General features: G+C 42.0%; 1 long non-coding RNA gene across 1 annotated transcript; it reads left to right on the top strand.

Moving 5' to 3' along the window:
- The first annotated feature begins 9,710 nt into the window (after window positions 1-9,710).
- Window positions 9,711-10,375, top strand: LOC122052549. The gene is made up of 3 exons (XR_006132053.1): window positions 9,711-9,988; window positions 10,083-10,150; window positions 10,232-10,375. It is a non-coding gene; the product is annotated as an uncharacterized LOC122052549 (long non-coding RNA).
- The last annotated feature ends 8,747 nt before the right edge of the window (window positions 10,376-19,122 follow it).

Genomic DNA, 19,122 nt, shown 5'->3' on the forward strand with positions numbered 1-19,122 from the left:
AAGCAATTGAGATGTGCATTCACCTAAGGCTATATATTCAGCTTCAGTGGTAGATAAAGCAACACAATGTTGCTTTCTACTTGACCAACTTACTAGGCATTGTCCTAGAAATTGACAACTACCACTTGTGCTTTTTCTATCTAACTTGCATCCGGCGTAATCCGAGTCAGAATAGCCAAGAAGGTCAAAGGTGCAAGTTCTAGGGTACCAGAGTCCTATATTTAGAGTACCTTTAATGTACCTAAGTATTCTTTTAACATAGGTTAAATGTGACTCTTTTGCACAAGATTGGTATCTTGCGCACATACCAACCGCAAATAATATGTCTGGTCGGCTTGCAGTTAGGTAAAGCAAGCTTCCTATGGCACTTCTATAGTACTTTGGATCTACTGGTTTTCCTTCAGGGTCAGAGTCTATGTTAATGTTGGTGGCCATTGGAGTATTTATTATTTTTGAATTTTCCATGCAGAATTTTTTAATTAATTCCTTTGCATATTTAGTTTGATAAATGTATATACCATCTTTAGTTTGTTTTATTTGTAAGCCTAAGAAAAATTAAGTTCACCAACCATACTCATTTCAAATTCATTTTCCATTAATCTAATAAATTCTTTTAAAAATTTAGAGTTATTTGATCCAAAAATTATATCATCAACATAGATTTGAGCTATGAAGATGTCTTTTTCTACAGTTTTTACAAATAGAGTTGGATCTATTTGACCTTGGTTGAAACCTTTGGATATTAAGTGATTTGATAATCGTTCATACCATGCCCTAGGGGCTTGTTTAAGTCCGTACAAGGCCTTTTTTAACTTAAATACAAGATTAGGATATCCTAAGTCCTCAAATCCTGGGGGTTGGCTTACATATACTTCCTCCTTAATAAATCCATTTAAGAATGCTGACTTGACATCCATTTGATATAGTTTAAATCCTTTGTTTGCTGCATAGGCTAACAACATTCTAATGGATTCGAGCCTAGCTACTGGGGCATAGGTTTCATCATAGTCCAAACCTTCAACTTGGCTAAATCCTTTAGCTACAAGACTAGCCTTATTTCTAATTATTTCGCCTTGATTGTGAGATCTCGGAATATTTAATTAATAGGGTTATTTGGAAATAGCCTTATAAAATTTTTCTGAGATTTTTAGAAATTTTCTGGGAATTTATCGGAGCTCGTACAACGAGTTTTGAGGGGATTAATTCCGGGTACAAATAAGGCCTATTTGGGATACCCATTTAAGTGAGGAAATGTTTTAATATATAAATCCATTTCCTTTATTTTCTTTCCCCAATCCCCTCTGCTCGAAGCCGACTCCTCCTTCCCCGATCCCCTCTACTTCTTCTCGCTGCCTCTCTCTCGCGGGCGACCCGACGCCGACGACGCTAGGGAGCAGATCGCCGGCGGAGGTCTTCTTCTTCGGAGCCTCACCAATGTTAGGTTCCCTTGGCCACTAGCGGTCGATTCTCTTTGGCCAGCGGCCGATCCTCTGTGCTCTTTCTCGCGGACGAGTGATGCCACGAGATTAGGGTTTCCAGCTCCGGCGATCTTTCCCCGCCGGCATCAGCATCTATTGAGCTTCGATTCAGCCGCAGACCTTCTCTCTCACGGACGGCCGACGACCTCTCGGTGGCTAGGGCACGGCGAGGAGCCGGATCTTGCATCCTCTTCAACCGGTAGACCTTCCCTTTCCCTTCTTCTGGTTTTCCTTCCTTCCGATTCTCTTTGATCTTATCCAATTGTTCCTGCCGAGCTCTAGCTCTATTCCAGTGTCGTTGCCGGCTTTGAAGGTAAGCAACCTATTCCTTCTCGTCTCTTGGTTGTCGCCTATCTTTTAGGTAGGTGAATTGTTTAGCTGTGGGTTGATCCATGATCTCCAATCCGGTGCTTGATTCCAATCTTGATCCGATTGATTACAGCAAAGTGGGGTTTCTATGGATTCGAAGTTCTATTCCTGTGGAGTTTTTCTTTGGCTTCAGCAGTAGCTATCCTTCCGGCAGCAATCATCCACGATTGAGGATCAACAGAGAGTGAATTGTTGATCTCTTCTCTTGATTCGATCGGTGAGGTGAGTTCTGTTTACTGTGATGTTTTCTTGGTTCTAGCATTACTTTCTCCAGTAGTTGGGCTTGAGGTAAGGAACAAGGAATTGATACATGATTAGTGTGAGTAGTTGAATGTAGGTTTGACTTCATGATCATGTGTAGATTTGAGTTAGGGTTTATGACTAGATTGATTTAGGTATGTTTTGGATTGCATGATTACTAGATGTAATTAGTTGTTCATATGTAATTAGATTTAGGTTTTGGATTTCTATCTAATGAATTGTTTAGGGTTAAGGTAATTAACCCTAATTGACTAGTGGACTTAATTGGGTAGGGTGATGTTCGTGTTGATTAGGGTTTTTGCCCTAATTTAGTTCTAGGGGTTTTATTTAGCTATTCCTTTGATGTAGCTAAATAAAATCTATATATATTGTTTGTTTGACACAGGACTCTGATTCGAGACGACGTCTCGACGTCGACTTCGGATTTGGGATTGTACCTTCTATTTGAGGCGGGTACCCTTTGACTTATCTCTCGATAGTGCCTTATGATATGTGCAGTTTATATATACTTACTAGTGATTGGTAGATTTATCACTTCCCCGGTTATAGTTTATTCGATACCTGCAGGCGGGTACCCTTTGACTTATCTTTTGATACTGTCTTATGATATGTATAGTTTATATATAGTTACTAGTGATAGATAGTAGATTATTTCTTCCCTGGTCTTAGCTAGTTGATACCTATCACATGCTTCATCTGCTAGTTGCTTTACTTCAGGATTGGATATTTTATCTCTTGCCATGTGTATATATGTTCATAGAGATGCATATCTATAGTGCTTTACTCTACTGGATTAGTTGCTTTACATGTGTGATACAGGCTATTGGATTCATGATACTTACATCGTTGTTATATGTGATGTCTTTGGATTTATGCTGTTTATATCATGGTTATATATATGCGTTTACCTTTTGGGCACACACATATATGGAGGAGGCTATGTTCAGGTATGACATACTGTAGCCGCATGCACCATATTGCATGATTGCATGCTGGGTTGATGACTCCATTATTGTTGAGCTCGTCGGCCGGCTACATGGACCCGCACACAACGTGTTCACTTTGCATGGGTAGTGGCACAGACTCGTGGTGTGTAGGGTGATTGCCTAGTGCTCATAGGACGCTCATGGGTAGCGTGGCGGGCGTGGTAGCACACCGGGGTCCCTCCCCGTCATTGCGTACCGGGAGATGAGAGCGTTACGCTCCCTCACTATGTTTGAGGCAGGAGGATAGGTGTACTCCGACAGCATCCCGTCCACTCGGTCACTCATCAGGGGTAGTGATGGCAGAGTGCACGGTTGTCACAGCCCTACCCACTCGGTCTCACCATTGTGTGTGAGACGGCTGAGCATGGCAGTAGGGGTGACCAGGACATGTCATTTACATCATATGCATAGATTGCATTATTTATGATTGATGCATTTTGGTGATTGCATATGATTGACATGTATACAGGTTATATGCTTTTGCTCTGACTATTTTTATCTGTGTATGTTCACAGTCAGTTGCACAAGCCTCGCAGGTGAGTACAGTTTATTTCAGTTATGCATTTTCTTATTTTTCTTGCTATAGACTGTACTTTATGCCTATTGCTGGTTATTACAGTTTATTTCAGCTATGCATATCTGTTGAACTGTTAGGAGACTATACCGTAGGTTGTATGGTTAGAGAATTGTACTATTGATCCTATGGTTTAGGAGACTGTACCTTAGGATATTACTGGTAGTTATATATTGCTGTACATGTCTATTGGATTACCAGCTGAGTTCTTTGAACTCACCCCGTTGTTACTACTTTTCAGGTTGAGGCCGTCAGGAGAGATTCCAGTCGCTAGCCCCATTATCGCGAGGATTTTCTTTGTCGGAGTATATTTTGCTTTTACATCTTATATACTTGTATTGTGGGTTTGTATTGTGGACTTTACATTGAACATTCGGGTTTGCTACTTTTGTTTTCCGCTGCGGTTGTATTTCCATTACTTCGTGGATTTGTTTCTTCGTTGTAGTGGAGTAGGCTGTTTACATATATCTTCGAGGTTCTATACCGTCTTTCCTTATTAAACTGCGTGGATTGATCATATATTATATCTGTGTGGAATGTTGATATAAACTGCGTGGTTTGTTTCTTATTTGTATTGTATTATTCCGACCGTGTGTGGCCGAGGTATAGAGATATATGTATACTGAGCTTCATACTGTCCGCCGTACAGGGGAGATGCTGCCGAAATTTCTTCGGACAGGGACTACCTGGGGTGTGACAATTTATTTGGTATCAGAGCCAGGCTCACGATACTTGCTCTTCGTTTTGGATTTTCGAGGTTTTTCTGATACCAATTTATTTGGTATCAGAGCAGTTCTGATACTGGTTCTTACAAGTTTTGCGATACCTACTTGTCGGGTTTCGAATTTACGATGCTTACTTTCGTGAGCCTTTCTTGGTATTTTCGGATTGTACGGATTTCCGTCGATTTTCTCGTTTCAGAATTTTGAGGCATTTTGACGAGGTTTTATTGGTTCTATTTGGGGCTAAGCAGCGACAGGACATCTCTAGACGGCAAATAGGTAAAACAGGTAATTTTATAGTTTTTATACTTGTAGTGATATCTGGGTATCATTTTGTTACAGATATGACACCTACACGCGTTCCGGTACCGAGACGTGGGCAACCACGTAAGAGGACTTTAGATGCTCCGGAGACAGAGTCTCCAGGGAGATTTGCTAGGATCGAGCCTGTCCGTTAGGGACAGACTCGTCAGGATATTATAGGCATGTCGGATTATAAGACCCCGATAGTTCCGACGTCAGAGGTACCAACCTCGACTGTACCACTAGTGGTACCACCATCGGCATATCAGGTACCTCCCCCATCAGTAGTACTCGCGGTATACTAGGCACCCACACTGGTAGTACCGGTTACTTCTTACCGGGTACTGCCCACCGTACTTTTAGTACTTAAACGTGGTCGCACATGTATGAGGGCGATCGATTCTCTAGAGACAGAGTCTCCAGAGAGTTCTGTTAGGGTTGAGCCTGTCCGTCAGGGATAGACTCCTCAGGGTATTGTGACCACGTTAGACTGTCAGATCCTGACGGTTCCGACTTCAGAGGTACCTACCTCGCCTGTACCGCCAGTAGTACCTACAGGGTACTCGGCACCTTCTCTAGCCGTGCCTACTGCGTACTCGGTACCACCACAGACATCTGTGCTGGTTACTACATACTCGGTACCTGCACCAGCAGTACCGGTTACATCTTATCCGGTACCGCCCATCGTACCTTTAGTCGTCCCCACTTATACCTACTTTGTAGTTCCACTAGTGGTTCCTACTCTGTTTATATGGCAGCACCAGTGGTACCTCTTCCAACCTATCCATCAGTACCACCCATAAGATCAACTTTAGTGATTCTGCCCAGTATCGCAGCGATATCTACGGATATGGTTGTGGCACGAGCATGGATCCCAGCCTTGGCGGAGTTGGTGAAAAGCCAATTCACGCTATTTCGCGGGGAGACTGATCCGAGCGTGGCTCAATCTTGGATAGAGTCTATGGAGCGGACATTCTTTTACATGGCCTGCTCCGAGTGGGAGAAGACTGAGCTGACTGCTTACCACTTACGAGACGGGGCAGAGATCTGGTGGGACACACAGCGCTCGATTATATGCGAGCAGCATGTTATATATACGAGATTTAGGGAGGCATTTGAGAGTCAGTATTTTCCCCGGGCGTATCAGATGACACGTCAGCAGGATTTTCTGAGTCTTCGGCAGAATAACTGCTTAGTTATGGAGTATAATGCCGAATTTAATCGGTTGGCCAGATTCTGTCCTGAGTTGGTTGCCGAGGGCAGATCTCGTATGCTCTAGTTTGTCCAGGGATTGGACGAGCATCTTCAGGTGAAGATTTCCGGTTTTGGTATTGCATCATACACAGAGGCATTGGGTAGAGCTTATGATTGAGTTTGCTCATCAGAGGGTGAACGCAGACAAGAAGAGGAAGCAGACTGATCGGACTTCCGAACAAATCCAGCAGCCACAGACTACGGGATAGCAGCAGAGCAGTCGCACTCAGACGGGTCAGAGAACTTCGAGGTCATCAGGATGACCCCGGAAGTCAGGACGATCTTCATCTGGACGTTCCCGGTCCTCTTAGTAGAACCGGAAACAGTCCATCGATGACTCGCACTGCACCCGATGCGGATCCCGAGATCACATCACCTCTGCATGCACCTTAGGACAGTCAGTTTGCTATTATTGCAAACTGCCTGGGCACTTGAGCCGAGACTGTTCGCTGAAGGCTCAGCATGTAGCTCCCGGGATTTCTGTTCCGGGAGGACAATTTGGTCAGTCCGAGACTCAGCGAGGAGGGCCGAAAGGCCAATCTTCGCATTCGTCAATAGAGGATAGCTCCCCTTGCAGCAGCTGTATATGGCATGCACGGGCAGGAGCATTTCGATGTCCTTGTGGAGAACCCCACGGTATTTCGCCTTAGTGTTCTCCTGTACTATTCGTCAAGAAAAAGGATGGTACTCTGAGGTTGTGCATCGATTATAAGCAGCTGAATGCAGTGACTATCATAAATAAGTACCCTTTGCCACGGATTGAGGATTTATTTGATCAGCTTAGAGATACATCAGTGTATTCTAAGATTGATCTGCGGTCTGAATATCATCAGCTGAGAGTCAGAGATTCTGATATTCAGAAGACAGCATTCCGCACCAGATACGGACATTACGAGTTTTTGGTAATGCCATTTGGGCTTACCAATGCTCCTGCAGTATATATGGATATGATGAACCATATCTTTCTGGCGTATCTAGATCAGTTTGTGATTGTGTTTATCAATGACATATTGATCTATTCACGTTCCGAGGAGGAACATGCGCAGCACCTTCGCATAGTCTTGGAGACTCTTCGACGACATCATCTGTATGCGAAGTTCAGCAAATGTGCATTTTGGTTGGCCTCAGTTGATTTTCTGGGACACGTGGTGTCAAGCCGAGATATTTCAGTAGATCCTCAGAAGATCGAGGCCATCACCAGCTGGGAGCAGCCGAAGTCAGTACAGGAGATTCGCAGTTTCTTGGGCTTGGCTGGATGTTACCGACGATTCGTTGAGGGTTTCTCCAGCATTGCTATGCCGTTGACACGTCTGACTAGGAAAGGTGTGAAGTTCACGTGGTCAGAGGCTTGCGAGACCAGCTTCCAGGAGCTGAAGCGGAGATTAGTATCAACACCGGTCTTGGTTTTACCTTCTGGTGATGACGGATTCATACTTTATACAGACGCATCTCTTCAGGGCTTGGGCGCAGTTTTGATGCAGCACGGTAGGGTAGTCTCCTATGCTTCTCGTCAGTTGAAGGATCATGAGAAGAACTACCCAGTACATGATTTAGAGTTAGCCGCTATTATCTTTGCTTTGAAGATTTGGCGACATCATCTTTATGGCATTACTTTTGAGATTCTTACTGATCATAAGAGTCTCAAATATATTTTCACCCAGAAGGAACTCAATCTCCGACAGAGGAGATGGATGGAGTTCCTGAAGGATTATGATTGTACTATTAGCTACCATCCGGGTAAAGCTAATGTGGTTGCTGATGCACTGAGCAGGAAGTCCAGAGGGACTTTAGCTTGTCATCGAGTTACAGTCACGGACTTGATTCAGGGATTCTCCGAGTTGGGCCTTGAGGAGCAGGGACGGACAGAGCAGGGTATTCTTGTTACCATGGTTGCTCAGTCGTCGATCAGGATGAGGATTCGGGAGGCCCAGGCCGGAGATCAGCATTTACAGTTCATTAGCAGCCAGATAGCTTCCGGACAGCATACTGAGTTTACACGAGACGATGAGGGGATTGTTTATTTCCGAGGTAGATTATGTGTACCTCAGCTTCACCCGGTCATGGAGGAGTTACTTCAGGAGGCTCATCGCTCTAGATTTGCTATCCACCCAGGCGGGACGCGTATGTACCGGGATTTGAGGCGTTCCTACTGGTGGAACGGTATGAAGAAGGACATCGCGGAGTTTGTTGCTAGATGTCTTATCTGTCAGCAGGTGAAGGCTGAGCACCAGAGACCTGCTGGTTTACTTCAGAGGATCCCTATTCCAGAGTGGAAGTGGGAGCATATTACTATGGATTTCGTGGTAGGATTGCCTAGGACTCGACGAGGCCATGATGCGATTTGGGTAATCGTTGACCGATTAACCAAATCTGCACCTTTTATAGCGATCCGGAAGACTGATTCTCTGGATCGATGAGCAGAGTTATACTGTCGTGAGATTATTAGATTACATGGTGTTCCGTTGAGCATCATATCAGATAGAGACCCACGGTTCACGTCCCGATTTTGGCAGAGTCTGCAGCAGGCCTTGGGCACACAGCTTCGTTTCAGTACGGCATTCCATCCGCAGACAGATGGGCAGTCAGAGCGGACCATTCAGACTTTGGAGGATTTGCTGAGGTCTTATGTTATGGACTTCGGAGGCAGTTGGGAGGACCACCTGCCCTTGGTGGAGTTCGCCTACAACAACAGCTATCATTCGGCTATCCAAATGGCACCGTTTGAGGCGTTGTATGGTAGGCCTTGTCGGACACCCATCCTCTGGGAAGAGGTTGGGGAGGCCCAGTTGGTAGGACCTCAGAGAGCTCAGCAAGATGCAGAGTTAGTTCGCACTATCAGACGGAGGATGTCAGAGGCTCAGGACCGTCAGAAGAGTTATGCTGATCAGAGACGGAGACCTCTGGAGTTCTCCATTGGTGATCACGTATTTCTTAGAGTTTCACCCACGAAAGGGGTGAAGAGATATGGTCTCCGAGGTAAGCTAGCTCCCCGATATATTGGACCATTCCAGATCTTGGAGAGGATTGGAGCAGTAGCTAACCGTCTGGCGCTACCACCATCTCTAGCGGGCATTCATGATGTATTCCATGTATCTATGCTGAGGAGATACGTATCCGATCCGGCACATGTTCTGTCAGATATATCTGTTCCTATTCAGCCTGATGTTACTTACGAGGAGGTTCCGGTACGGATTCTGGACCGTAGAGAGCGTCAGCTGCGGAACAAGACTGTCCGACTGGTTAAAGTCGGATGGCAGCATCATTCTGACGAGGAGGTTACGTGGGAGCTGGAGGATACGATCCGAGCTTGATACCCTCATCTTTTTACCTGAGGTATGTGGGTTAGAGTTCCTTTCAGCATTTATACTGTCTGGTTATATTTTAGTGTTTGCTGTTAGTTATAGCGAAATTTGGGGACCAAATTTTTATTAGTAGGGGAGGAGGTGAGATCTCGGAAAATTTAATTAATAGGGTTATTTGGAAATAGCCTTATAAAATTTTTCTGGAATTTTTAGAAATTTTCTGGGAATTTATCGGAGCTCGTACGACGAGTTTTGAGGGGATTAATTCCGGGTACAAATAAGGCCTATTTGGGATACCCATTTAAGTGAGGAAATGTTTTAATATATAAATCCATTTCCTTTATTTTCTTTCCCCAATCCCCTCTGCTCGAAGCCGACTCCTCCTTCCCCGATCCCCTCTACTTCTTCTCGCTGCCTCTCTCTCGCGGGCGACCCGACGCCGACGACGCTAGGGAGCAGATTGCCGGCGGAGGTCTTCTTCTTCGGAGCCTCACCAATGTTAGGTTCCCTTGGCCACTAGCGGCCGATTCTCTTTGGCCAGCGGCCGATCCTCTGTGCTCTTTCTCGCGAACGAGTGATGCCACGAGATTAGGGTTTCCAGCTCCGGCGATCTTTCCCCGCCGGCATCAGCATCTATTGAGCTTCGATTCAGCCGCAGACCTTCTCTCTCGCGGACGGCCGACGACCTCTCGGTGGCTAGGGCACGGCGAGGAGCCGGATCTTGCATCCTCTTCAACCGGTAGACCTTCCCTTTCCCTTCTTCTGGTTTTCCTTCCTTCCGATTCTCTTTGATCTTATCCAATTGTTCCTGCCGAGCCCTAGCTCTATTCCAGTGTCGTTGCCGGCTTTGAAGGTAAGCAACCTATTCCTTCTCGTCTCTTGGTTGTCGCCTATCTTTGAGGTAGGTGAATTGTTTAGCTGTGGGTTGATCCATGATCTCCAATCCGGTGCTTGATTCCAATCTTGATCCGATTGATTACAGCAAAGTGGGGTTTCTATGGATTCGAAGTTCTATTCCTGTGGAGTTTTTCTTTGGCTTCAGCAGTAGCTATCCTTCCAGCAGCAATCATCCACGATTGAGGATCAACAGAGAGTGAATTGTTGATCTCTTCTCTTGATCCGATCGGTGAGGTGAGTTCTGTTTACTGTGATGTTTTCTTGGTTCTAGCATTACTTTCTCTAGTAGTTGGGCTTGAGGTAAGGAACAAGGAATTGATACATGATTAGTGTGAGTAGTTGAATGTAGGTTTGACTTCATGATCATGTGTAGATTTGAGTTAGGGTTTATGACTAGATTGATTTAGGTATGTTTTGGATTGCATGATTACTAGATGTAATTAGTTGTTCATATGTAATTGGATTTAGGTTTTGGATTTCTATCTAATGAATTGTTTAGGGTTAAGGTAATTAACCCAAATTGACTAGTGGACTTAATTGGGTAGGGTGATGTTCGTGTTGATTAGGGTTTTTGCCCTAATTTAGTTCTAGGGGTTTTATTTAGCTATTCCTTTGATGTAGCTAAATAAAATCTATATATATTGTTTGTTTGACACAGGACTCTGATTCGAGACGGCATCTCGACGTCGACTTCGGATTTGGGATTATACCTTCTATTTGAGGCGGGTACCCTTTGACTTATCTCTCGATAGTGCCTTATGATATGTGCAGTTTATATATACTTACTAGTGATTGGTAGATTTATCACTTCCCCGGTTATAGTTTATTCGATACCTGCAGGCGGGTACCCTTTGACTTATCTTTTGATACTGTCTTATGATATGTATAGTTTATATATAGTTACTAGTGATAGATAGTAGATTATTTCTTCCCTGATCTTAGCTAGTTGATACCTATCACATGCTTCATCTGCTAGTTGCTTTACTTCAGGATTGGATATTTTATCTCTTGTCATGTGTATATATGTTCATAGAGATGCATATCTATAGTGCTTTACTCTACTGGATTAGTTGCTTTACATGTGTGATACAGGATATTGGATTCATGATACTTACATCGTTGTTATATGTGATGTCTTTGGATTTATGCTGTTTATATCATGGTTATATATATGCGTTTACCTTTTGGGCACACACATATATGGAGGAGGCTATGTTCAGGTATGACATACTGTAGCCGCATGCACCATATTGCATGACTCCATTATTGTTGAGCTCGTCGGCCGGCTACATGGACCCGCACACAACGTGTTCACTGCATGGGTAGTGGCACAGCACTCAGGGTGTGTAGGGTAGATTGCCCGGTAGTGCTCCGCTAGGACGCTCATGGGTAGCGTGACAGGAGCGTGGTAGCACACCGGGGTCCCTCCCCGTCATTGCGTACCGGGAGATGAGAGCGTTACGCTCCCTCACTATGTTTGAGGCAGGAGGATAGGTGTACTCCGACAGCATCCCGTCCACTCGGTCACTCATCAGGGGTAGTGATGGCAGAGTGCACGGTTGTCACAGCCCTACCCACTCGGTCTCACCATTGTGTGTGAGACGGCTGAGTAGGGGTGACCAGGACATGTCATTTGCATCATATGCACAGATTGCATTATTTATGATTGATGCATTTTGGTGATTGCATATGATTGACATGCATACAGGTTATATGCTTTTGCTCTGACTATTTTTATCTGTGTATGTTCACAGTCAGTTGAACAAGCCTTGCAGGTGAGTACAGTTTATTTCAGTTATGCATTTTCTTATTTTTCTTGCTATAGACTGTACTTTATGTCTATTGCTGGTTATTACAGTTTATTTCAGCTATGCATATCTGTTGAACTGTTAGGAGACTATATCGTAGGTTGTATGGTTATAGAATTGTACTATTGATCCTATGGTTTAGGAGACTGTACCTTAGGATATTACTGGTAGTTATATATTACTGTACATGTCTATTGGATTACCAGCTGAGTTCTTTGAACTCACCCCGTTGTTACTACTTTTCAGGTTGAGGCCGTCAGGAGAGATTCCAGTCGCTAGCCCCATTATCGCGAGGATTTTCTTTGTCGGAGTATATTTTACTTTTGCATCTTATATACTTGTATTGTGGGTTTGTATTGTGGACTTTACATTGAACATTCGGGTTTGCTACTTTTGTTTTCCGCTGCGGTTGTATTTCTATTACTTCGTGGATTTGTTTCTTCGTTGTAGTGGAGTAGGCTGTTTACATATATCTTCGAGGTTCTATACCGTCTTTCCTTATTAAACTGCGTGGATTGATCATATATTATATCTGTGTGGAATGTTGATATAAACTGCGTGGTTTGTTTCTTATTTGTATTGTATTATTCCGGCCGTGTGTGGCCGAGGTATAGAGATATATGTATACTGAGCTTCATACTGTCCGCCGTACAGGGGAGATGCTGCCGAAATTTCTTCGGACAGGGACTACCTGGGGCGTGACAATTTATTTGGTATCAGAGCCAGGCTCACGATACTTGCTCTTCGTTTTGGATTTTCGAGGTTTTTCTGATACCAATTTATTTGGTATCAGAGCAGTTCTGATACTGGTTCTTACAAGTTTTGCGATACCTACTTGTCGGGTTTCGAATTTACGATGCTTACTTTCGTGAGCCTTTCTTGGTATTTTCGGATTGTACGGATTTCCGTCGATTTTCTCGTTTCGGAATTTTGAGGCATTTTGACGAGGTTTTATTGGTTCTATTTGGGGCTAAGCAGCGATAGGACATCTCCAGACGGCAAATAGGTAAAACAGGTAATTTTATAGTTTTTATACTTGTAGTGATATTTGGGTATCATTTTGTTATAGATATGACACCTACACGCGTTCCGGTACCGAGACGTGGGCAACCACGTAAGAGGACTTTAGATGCTCTGGAGACAGAGTCTCCAGGGAGATTTGCTAGGATCGAGCCTGTCCGTTAGGGACAGACTCGTCAGGTTATTATAGGCATGTCGGATTATAAGACCCCGATAGTTCCGACGTCAGAGGTACCAACCTCGACTGTACCACCAGTGGTACCACCATCGGCATATCAGGTACCTCCCCCATCAGTAGTACTCGCGGTATACTAGGCACCCACACTGGTAGTACCGGTTACTTCTTACCGGGTACTGCCCACCGTACTTTTAGTACTTAAACGTGGTCGCACATGTATGAGGGCGATCGATTCTCTAGAGACAGAGTCTCCAGAGAGTTCTGTTAGGGTTGAGCATGTCCGTCAGGGATAGACTCCTCAGGGTATTGTGACCACGTTTGACTGTCAGATCCTGACGGTTCCGACTTCAGAGGTACCTACCTCGCCTGTACCGCCAGTAGTACCTACAGGGTACTCGGCACCTTCTCTAGCCGTGCCTACTGCGTACTCGGTACCACCACAGACATCTGTGCTGGTTACTACATACTCGGTACCTGCACCAGCAGTACCGGTTACATCTTATCCGGTACCGCCCATCGTACCTTTAGTCGTCCCCACTTATACCTACTTTGTAGTTCCACTAGTGGTTCCTACTCTGTTTATGTGGCAGCACCAGTGGTACCTCTTCCAACCTATCCATCAGTACCACCCATAAGATCAACTCCAGTGATTCTGCCCAGTACCGCAGCGATATCTACGGATATGGTTGTGGCACGAACATGGATCCCAGCCTTGGCGGAGTTGGTGAAAAGCCAATTCACGCTATTTCGCGGGGAGACTGATCCGAGCGTGGCTCAATCTTGGATAGAGTCTATGGAGCGGACATTCTTTTACATGGCCTGCTCCGAGTGGGAGAAGACTGAGCTGACTGCTTAATTTTAGTATCTTTTTCATTTTCTATTAATTTACAAAAGTTACTAAATATTTCATAGGTTTCATCTTTAGTTTTTAGGAATTTTACCCATGAAAATCTAGAGTAGTCATCAATTATTACTAAGCAATACTGGTTCTTGCTTAGTGACTTAGCTCCATGTGAATCAAATAAGTCAAGGTGAAGGAGCTCAAGTAAGGAGCTGGTTCTTTCAAGATTTGTTGATTTGTGTGTTGACTTAGTTTGTTTTCCTTGTTGACAAGCATTACAGATAGAATTTTCAATGAATTTTAGGTTTGGTAAACCTTTAACTAGACCATTATGACTCATTTTTGAAATGAGTCTAGTGTGAGTGTGACACAATCTTCTGTGCCACAAAGCAGTTTCCTCTTCTTGTGTTAGAAAACACTTTGTTGAGGATGTCGGTAGATTAATTGAATACATATTATTTATCCTAAGTCCCTTAAGTAAGATTTCAGGATTTTCAATGTTTTTAACTAAACACCTGGTTTTGTCAAAAGTTACTAAGTATCCGCTATCACACAATTGACTTATACTTAGTAAATTAAACTTGAAATTTTCAACTAAAAGGACTTTTCGAATAATAAAATCGGAGTTGAGTTCGATATTACCTCTTCCGATTACCTTAAGTTGACCTTCGTTACCGAATGCAACTGATCCTAAGTTCTTGTACGTGAGTTTAGTAAACTTCAATTTATCTCCAGTCATGTGTCTGGAGCAGCCACTATCCAACATCCATTGATCCAATTCCTGTTGGAGTGTATACTAAAAGCCTAGCTTTTGGTATAAACATTTATCTAGAAATAAGAATCACATTGGTCGAATGTCTACATTTATGATAAATGTAGTTGTTCAATTAATTTATATTGTAGATGACATGGTGTGTGGTGTCACACACAGAAGATCATGTTATCAGTAGCTTATAAATTATAAACAGTAGCTCACGATCATGATGGAAAGGAACAAACCATTGGAAGGTCGTAGTGTAATTAGGTATTAGTTTATCTTGACTATATAATTACACTAGTACACTCAGAGTATATTGAGTAGGACCATTTGAGGTCGTTTCTTTTATACTGACTTTATAAAGAAACAAAGACCTCGGTTATTATGGAAGTGTGTGTTCTTAATCCTAATGTAATAACAAGCACATATATTTGATATCTATTTCTTTAATTTATCAATGGGTGAGATTTAGTTCGTTGAATCAATAAACCCGATAAGTTGGGAAATGGTATCACTTATAGTGTGTGTTGTTGATTATAGAAGGAAACTGTGTCCTAGAGATACTAGGTTGATAATGTCCTCAAGAGGAGCTCATAAAGATTGTCATGTTAAACCCTGCAGGTGGACTTAGTCCGACATGATAATAAGGTTGAGTGGTACTACTCTTGGACTTAGATATTAATTAAATGAGTTGTCAGTAACTCACTTAATTAGTGGACATTTGATATCTTAAACACAGGGAGACTAACACACTCATAATAAGAAGGAGCCCAAAAATGTAATTTGGGATTGGTGCGGTAGTTCAATGATAATTCTCTAGTGGAATGAATTATCATTGATAAAATTAAGTTGTGTATTCGGGGCGAACACGGGATGCTTAATTTTATCGGGAGACCAAAACCAATTCCTCCTCTCGGTCCCTATCGTAGCCTCTTATTTGTAGAAGTTTTATACCCACCTATACCCACCTTCTATACCCACTAATAAGGGGTCGGCCAAGCTAGCTTGGGAACCAAGCTAGGGCCGGCCTAGGTATATTATTGGGTGGCCGACCCTTGCTTGAACCCAAGCTAGTGGGGCCGGCCAAATTAAATTAAAAAGGGATTTTAATTTTAGTTTTTATTATGTGGAAGAAATAATTTTTTAAAGAGAATTAAAATTAAAATATCTCTCTTGTAAAAGATCTACAAAAGATTAAAGAAAGAGATTAGATCTCTTTCCTTATTTGTAGATTGATAAGTTATTTTATTTTCTCTTTAAAAATTATCCACATGTTGATAAAATTAAAATTATAGAAATTTCCTTTATCAACCATGAAGAGATTTTTAAAGAGAAATTTTATTTTTAAAATTTCCGGAAACAAATTAGGAAGTTTTAATTTGTTGATTAAAACTTGTCTAATTTATTTCCTCTAGAAGTGGCCGACCATTAGAGATTAAATTGGAAAATTTTATTTAATTTTTCTCAATTAAATCATGTCAAGGAAATTAAGGAAATTTTATTGTAATTAAATTTCCTAATTTGCCTAGGCCAAGGAATATAAAAGAAGGGGTGAGGGTGCCTTCACAAGACACAACATCTATTATTCCTCTCCCTCTTTTGTTCCTTGGTGTGGTGCCAACCTCTCCCTCTCTTCCTCTTGTGGTGGCCGAACCCTACCCTTCTATTGGAGCTCTTGTGGTGGCCGGATACTACTCGGAGAAGAAGAAGAAGAAGGAGAGAAAGCTAGCATCTCTTGGAGCTTGGTTAGTATTTTGTTTTTCTTCCTTGGTGAAGCTTCCTCTTTGTTGGCCGAACCTAGCTAGGAGGAGAAGAAGGTGATTGGTGGTTTCTCGTCTCGGAAGATCGTTGCCCACACAACGTCCGAGGTTAGAAGAGGAATACGGTAGAAGATCAAGAGGTTTTTCTACAAGGTATAACTAGTAAATTTTATTTCCGCATCATGCTAGTTATTTATGGAAATAATACCAAATACAAGAGGCTTACGTTCTAGAATTTCGAATATGTTTTTTGAAGTTGTGTTCTTTTGTTTCTTTCTTTTCCTTGTGATTTGATTGTTCTCTTTGGTTAACCTAAAGTTATTTTAGGAAATTAAATATTAGCTTTCTATTAAAGGTTTTGTCTAGTCGGTGGTGGTTGCTCCCATATCCAAGAAGGCCATGTGCCTCGCCACGTCAATACTGGGAACCTTTTATGGAAATTAATATTTAATGGAATTAATAACTTAAGGAGACTTGGGTCGAACGTGTTAAGTTCCGCAGGAGATCCAAGTCAAAACCTAAAAGAACAAATAGATTAAGTTTTGGATCAAACGTGTTAAGTTCCGCAGGCGATCCAAAATTTAATTTAAAAGAACACATGGTAGCTAGGAAAAGGTTCAGACCTTTGTACAAAATTTTTGTACAGTGGAACCTATAGGTTTTCCGAGTAGCAACCAACAATTGGTATCGAGCTAGGTTTGCCTCTGTGTATTTGGTATTAGTTTAATTATGCACATGTCATACATAATTTAGGCAGGTTAATAGTAGAATGTGCTAACTTTGTGGATGCAGGATCCAACTATTATGGATTTTAATTCTTATAAGTGTGATTGGAACCTTGGACATGTCAAGGGCCTTTCTATGTGTGTGCATGATTGTATTAAAATACAGCAGGAGCTGTATTTAGTTTTATTAGGATTTTATTTTTGATCTAGATACATGTACATTCCTTTTATGGAATATAGGATCAAAATGTAAAATTCTATGTATGTCGCGGATCGAATCTTGCAAAGCGTGGAACCTTCTAAGGACCAGAGGCGCAGCGGAACTAGTAGCAAGATGGATGCGACAGCTAGACCCGGTGGCGGTGGCCAAATATGGCAGCAGCTTGGGATGACAACACACGGAGGATAACTAGAGATAAAAGCCATAATAGTTGAAAATTAGATTTTCTATTTATTGCTTTTATATTGTGCTGTGTGTGCATGTTAGTATACATGACTAGTAGGCTAGCATAGTTAAAATTCCTCGTTTATAAATAACTAAGTGGGAGAGGGATTTTTAAATAAATCCCATGGTCTCCATTACTGGTTTGTAAGTGATGCAAACAAGCTTGCGCGTTGGCTCTGAGTGCCTTCCTCCATAACGGATGAGCTTGTTTGTGGATCACTAGAATGGACTTCCATTTTGGATGACTATAGGAAGTTAATTAAGAGCGTGTGATCTTCCCCAACGGAAGGGGCATAATCTTATTAATGGACTTAGTGTCAAGTAATGGTATACACTTAGACACATCTAATAGTATCCTCCCCATCGGAGTCACTGTTATTATTTGTGTGACCAAATGAAACCAACTATTAATTTGTCATAAAACTAGGTTGACAAGATAATAAAATTAAAGGGTTAAAACCCCTCTTACAAATGATTGATTTTGTATACGTCCACACTAACGTGGCATACAAAATTAACGGTGTTTGAGATAATTTTATTTGTCATAAAGATACGTTGACAAGATAGTTAATGGGTTAAAACCCTCCTTTTACAAATGTTGAATTTGTATACGTCCACACTAACGTGGCATGCAAAATTCACGGTGTTTGAGGTGTTGGTGAATTTAAATAATATTGTTTGAGGAATCAATATTTTATTTTAAATTCAAAGAGTTTTGACCAAATATTTGATCAAAGACAGATCAACTATTAATTTTATTCGTCATAAAGTAAAGTTGACGAGATAATAAAATTAATGAATAAAATCTCCTCTTCGATTTTGTATACACAAAATTCATGGAGATTTTAAGGAGTTGATCTTGACCAAATATTTTTGTGATTCTTAGGATGTTTGTCAATCCCTAGTAGTCATACTATAGAAAAAGACTTATTAGTCCCAATTGTAATGATTGGAAATAGGACTTGGACATTAAGGTAGACTGTCTTCTTAGAACTAAGAACAATTTAGATGTATTTAATTCATTAGTTGAAACATGTCCAGTGGTGTTATCTACCAGAACCTGGAGTGTAGATACAAGATGCCATTAATCATGTCTGCAATTCATTGCAGGGTTCCAGGAAACCCGACAACTAAATGAAAGGTAAATCACCGTCCACATGGGCACTACTGTAAAAGTGGTAGTTATTGTGGGAGATGTTTATCCTTTGATAAGAATAAAATATGGATTTTAAGTAATTGTCTTTACGTACCAAGTTTAGAAAGAACCTGATTTCAGTTTCTAAACTATTATAGATATTGTGTCTATTTTGATAACAAAGTTGTTATCAAGAAAAATAGGAAAGTTATCTATTCTGGTATGATAATCCAATAACTCCCACGATGCAACAAATGGAAATTAGTAACACATCTTCTAATTTTAAGAGAAAGCAACCTTCGGAAAT

The sequence above is a fragment of the Zingiber officinale genome, chromosome 1B (assembly GCF_018446385.1).
Source record: "Zingiber officinale cultivar Zhangliang chromosome 1B, Zo_v1.1, whole genome shotgun sequence".
NCBI lineage: Eukaryota > Viridiplantae > Streptophyta > Magnoliopsida > Zingiberales > Zingiberaceae > Zingiber > Zingiber officinale.